The sequence below is a fragment of the Triticum urartu genome, chromosome 1A, assembly GCF_056163025.1.
Source record: "Triticum urartu cultivar PI428250 chromosome 1A, HENAU_Tu73, whole genome shotgun sequence".
Lineage (NCBI taxonomy): Eukaryota > Viridiplantae > Streptophyta > Magnoliopsida > Poales > Poaceae > Triticum > Triticum urartu.
The window spans coordinates 442917446-442923445 of record NC_141873.1 but is presented as its reverse complement, the minus strand read 5'-3'; positions in this window follow the sequence as shown (position 1 = coordinate 442923445).

The window sequence follows — 6000 nt, the reverse complement described above, 5'->3', positions numbered from 1 at the left end:
CCGAACTACCTTCGGTACATAAAAACACATAAACTCATAATATAACCGTCATCGAACTTTAAGCGTGCGGACCCTACGGGTTCGAGAACTATGTAGACATGACCGAGACACGTCTCCGATCAATAACCAATAGCGGAACCTGGATGCTCATATTGGCTCCTACATATTCTACGAAGATCTTTATCGGTAAAACCGCATAACAACATACGTTGTTCCCTTTGTCATCGGTATGTTACTTACCCAAGATTCGATCGTCGGTATCTCAATACCTAGTTCAATCTCGTTACGGCAAGTCTCTTTACTCGTTTCGTAATACATCATCCCGCAACTAACTCATTACTTGCAATGCTTATAGTGATGTGCATTACCGAGTGGGCCCAGAGATACCTCTCCGACAATCGGAGTGACAAATCCTAATCTCGAAATACGCCAAACCAACAAGTACCTTCGGAGACACCTATAGAGCACCTTTATAATCACCCAGTTACGTTGTGACGTTTGGTGGCACACAAAGTGTTCCTCCGGTAAACGGGAGTTGCATAATCTCATAGTCATAGGAACATGTATAAGTCATGAAGAAAGCAATAACAACAAACTAAACGATCAAGTGCTAAGCTAACGGAATGGGTCAAGTCAATCACATTATTCTCCTAATGATGTGATCCCGTTAATCAAATGACAACTCATGTCTATGGTTAGGAAACGTAACCATCTTTGATCAACGAGCTAGTCAAGTAGAGGCATACTAGTGACACTCTGTTTGTTTATGTATTCACACATGTATTATGTTTCCGGTTAATACATGTGACACCCGGATAATTAAGCTACAGTAATTCTCTGCTAATGATGCCACGTCACTTCGATTACTATCGCTAATCTCGTGTCAGTTTGAAACCGATTCGAATTCAAATTCAATTAAAGGCAAATAATAAAAGTTTTCAAACAATGAAATCAAAATGTTCAAGGTGGCTCAAATAAATCATGTGTAAATACGATGGAGAAACCAAACCTTGCTAAAATGTTTAAGGGCTCTAAACTAATTAAAACAGTAGTGAAAACAATTAAACAAATACCTATTGGATTTTATAAAAGATTAAAAATATTTTATTTTGGGTTAAGAATTGAGGTGACAGCAGTTTGTTTATAAATACTACTTTAAGTACTAGTGGTGATTTTTGTAAAAACTAAAAATTAAAAGAAACTATAAATAAAACAGAAAAGAAAATAAGAAAAAGAATCAAAACAAAAATAGAACCAAAAAAATAGAAAGAGAACCCCCCTGCCCCCCTGGGCTTCGGCCCGGCAGGCCACAGGCCCAACTGGGCCAAGGCCCACCCCCGCCGCCATAACCCCCCTCACCCCGTAACCCACTCCACCGACACCCCACTTCCCCCCCCCCCGAAAATATCTCCCCCTCTCCCCCGATTGGATCGGGATCGAGGAGGGGAACCGCTCATCGCCGCCAAGTCTCGTCACCGCCGAACGCCGCCTCACCGAAGCCCCACCTCGCCGACCTGCCCCTCTCCGTCGCGTCGTCCCCGACGCCCCCCTCGATCCCCGCTGCCTTTGCCCTACAACCCCCCCCACCTGTGAGGCCCCCTCCTCCTCTCTTCCCTGCACGCGCCCGCACCGGCCGCGCTCACCGCGGCCACCAGGCGTCCCCCCCTCGCGCACGCTCGCGCGCACCTCGCCTCGCTACTACGCCCCGACCGCGACCGCCTCCACCGCACCGCGCCTCGAAGCAGTCCCGTCTTCGAGCCCCACTCGCCGTGCCCCTCCTCCTTTCCTCACACCCCCGCGGTCATCGCACTCGCCTAGCCTGCTTGTCGTGCTCGCGCGCGCCGGACCGCGCCCAGCTCCGCGCCCCCTGGCCGCGTCCCTGCACTGCCTGATCGCGCACGCACGCGCCCGCCCCTGTCTCGGTCTCCTGCGCGACCCCCTGCTCCTCTGCTACTGCTAGCGCTCCTGGCCGCCCCACCACCCGCGTCGACTACGCGTGCGCGACGCCGCTCATGCCCCGCTCACCCCTTTTCCTGCTGCTGTTGTTGCCCGTGTCGGCCCCGTCCGCCCGTCGCCGGAGCCGCTGCGCCCTCCCGGTGCCCGCGCCTTCGGCTTGGCTCCACCGCGCCACCCTCCTGACCAGCGGCCGCCCTCGCATCGCCGCGGCCAAGCCTCGCCGCACCTCGCCAGCCCCGCCCCGCCTCTGGCCTGGGCGAGCGCTCTAACGGGCTGGCGCCCACGCGCCCGCATCCGCTGCCCGTTGACCGCACCGTTTTGGCCTCTGGGCCACTGACCAGAGGGGCCCATCGCCCTGTAGAAGAAAAAGGATTAAAAATAATAAGAAAATTAATTAATTAATTAATTAACTAACTTAATTAATTCTGTTAACTAACTATTAAACCAAATTAACCTGCTAATTAATCTAACTAACAATTAGTTAGTTATTTAGGTAATGACATGCGGGACCCACATGTCAGGTTGACCAGGTCAACTGCTGATGTCATGCTGACGTCATGATGACATCAGCGAACACTATTCTGGATAATTTTAAATTTAAATAATTAAATAAATCCTAAAAATGATTTAAATCTTTTAAAATTAATAGAAAATAAACCGTAGCTCAGATGAAAATACTTTCTACATGAAAGTTGCTCAGAACGACGAGACGAACCCGGATACGTAGCCCGTTCATCCGCCACGCATCCCTAGCATAGCAAACTCGCAACTTTCCCCCTCCGGCTCTTCTGCCCGAAAACGCGAAACACCGGGGATACTTTCCCGGATGTTTCCCCCCTTCACCGGTATCACCTCCTACCGCGTTAGGGCACGCCTAGCATCACGCTTTGCTTTGTCATGCATCGCTATGCATCTGTTTGTTTAAATATCTATTGTTTCTTTCCCCTCTTCTCTCGCTAGACACCGAGACCGACGCCGCTGCTACCCAGTACGACTACGGAGTTGGCGACCCCTCTCTCTTGCCAGAGCAACCAGGCATGCCCCCCCTTTGATCACCAGATATCGCCTACTCTTCTCTATACTGCTTGCATTAGAGTAGTGTAGCATGTTACTGCTTTCCGTTAATCCTATTCTGATGCATAGCCTGTCCTTGCTACTACTGTTGTTACCTTTACCTGCTATCCTAATGCTTAGTATAGGATGCTATTGTTCCATCAGTGGCCCTACACTCTTGTCCGTCTGCCATGCTATACTACTAGGCCGTGATCACTTCGGGAGGTGATCACGGGCATATGCTATATACTTATACTATTACATTACTTATGATACTGTTCGGAGATGGGGGCTGAAGGGGCAGGTGGCTCCATCCAGGTAGTGGTGGGCCTGAGTTCCCGACGACCCCCGACTGTTACTTTGAGGCGGAGTGACAGGGCAAGTTGAGACCACCTAGGAGAGAGGTGGGCCTGTCCCTAGTCGGCGTTCGCGGATACTTAACACGCTTAACGAGATCTTGGTATTTGATCTGAGTCTGGTCATTGGCCTATATGCACTAACCATCTACGCGGGGACAGTTATGGGCACTCGACGTCTTGGTATCAGCCGAAGCCTTCGTGACGTCAGCGAGTGAGCGGCGCGCGCCGGGTTGGACCGTGTAACGCAACTTCCTTTGTAATGGAGGTTGCTAGGTCTGCTCTCCAGCCGTGTACGCGACGTGCAGTTGTGCAATGGGCAATGGGCCCAGACCCCTGTGCCATAGGATTTAGACCGACGTGCTGACCTCTTTGTTGTGCCTAGGTAGGGCTATGATGTGTTGATCTTCCGAGGCCGGGCATGACCCAGAAAAGTGTGTCCGGACAAAGGGGATCGAGCTTGTTGGGAAATGTGGTGCACCCCTGCAGGGAAGTTTATAATTCGAATAGCCGTGTCCCTCGGTAAAAGGATGACCCGGAGTTGTACCTTGACCTTATGACAACTAGAACCGGATACTTAACAAAACACACCCTTCCAAGTGCCAGATACAACCGGTGATCGCTCTCTCACAGGGCGACGAGGGGAGGATCATCGATTAGGATTATGCTACACGATGCTACTTGGTGAACTTACCATCTACTCTCTTCTCCTGCTGCAAGATGGAGGTTACCAGAAGCGTAGTCTTCGAAAGGACTAGATATCCCACTCTAATTCCGGCATTCTGCAGTTCAGTCCACATATGATACCCTTAATCCATTTGATACCAATGCATACATATGTAGTGTAGCTCCTTGCTTACAAGTACTTTGGATGAGTACTCATGGTTGCTTTTCTCCCCCTTTTTCCCCTTTCCTATACCCGTTTGCTGCGAACAGACATTGGAGTCCAAGAGCCAGACGCCACTGTCGATGACGACTACTACTACTCGGGAGGTGTCTACTACTACGTGCAGCCCGCTGGCGATGACCATGAGTAGTTTAGGAGGATCCCAGGCAGGAGGCATGCGCCTCTTTCGATCTGTATCCAAGTTTGTGCTAGCCTTCTTAAGGCATTCTTGTTTAACTTATGTGTGTACTCAGATATTGTTGATTCCGCTGACTCGTCTATGATCGAGCTCTTGTATTCGAGCTCTCGAGGCCCCTAGCTTGTAATATGATGCTTGTATGACTTTTTTTTATTTCTAGAGTTGTGTTGTGATATCTTCCCGTGAGTCCCTGATCTTGATCGTACACGTTTGCGTGTATGATTAGTGTACGGTCAAATCGGGGGCGTCACAATACAATTCTAGCATGAATAATAAACTTTTATCATGATATAAGGAAATAAATAATAACTTTATTATTGCCTCTCGGGCATATTTCCTTCAGTCTCCCACTTGCACTAGAGTCAATAATCTAGTTCACATCGCCATGTTATTTAATACCAATAGTTCACATCACCATGCGATTAACACCCATAGTTCACATCGACATGTGACCAACACCCAAAGGGTTTACTAGAGTCAATAATCTAGTTCACATCGCTATGTGATTAACACCCAAAGAGTATTAAGGTGTGATCATGTTTTGCTTGTGAGAGAAGTTTAGTCAACGGGTCTGCCACATTCAGATCCATAAGTATTTTGCAAATTTCTATGTCAACAATGCTCTGCATGGAGCTACTCTTGCTAATTGCTCCCACTTTCAATATGTATCCAAATTGAGATTTAGAGTCATCTGGATCAGTGTCAAAATTTGCATCGACATAACCCTTTACGACAAACCTTTTTTGTCACCTCCATAATCGAGAAACATATCCTTATTCCACTAAGGATAATTTTGACCGCTGTCCAATGATCTACTCCTAGATCACTATTGTTCTCCCTTGCCAAAAACAGTGTAGGGTATACAATAGATCTGGTACACAGCATGGCATATTTTATAGAACCTATGGCCAAGGCATAGGGAATGACTTTCATTCTCTTTCTATCTTCTGTTGTGGTCGGGCTTTGAGTCTTACTCAGTTTCACACCATGTAACACAGGCAAGAACTCTTTCTTTGACTGTTCCATTTTGAACTACTTCAAAATCTTGTCAAGGTATGTACTCATTGAAAAACTTATCAAGCGTCTTGATCTATCTCTATAGATCTTGATGCTCAATATGTAAGCAGCTTCACTGAGGTCTTTCTTTGAAAAACTCCTTTCAAACATTCCTTTATGCTTTCCAGAATAATTCTACATTATCTCCGATCAACAATATGTCATTCACATATACTTATCAGAAATGATGTAGTTCTCCCACTCACTTTCTTGTAAATACAGGCTTCACCGCAAGTCTGTATAAAACTATATGCTTTGATCAACTTATCAAAGCGTATATTCCAACTCCGAGATGCTTGCACCAGTCCATAGATGGATCGCTGGAGCTTGCATATTTTGTTTGCACCTTTAGGATTGACAAAATTTTCTTGTTGCATCATATACAACTCTTCTTTAATAAATCCATTAAGGAATGTAGTTTTGTTTATCCATTTGCCAGATTTCATAAATTGTGGCAGTTGCTAACATGATTCAGACAGACTTAAGCATAGATA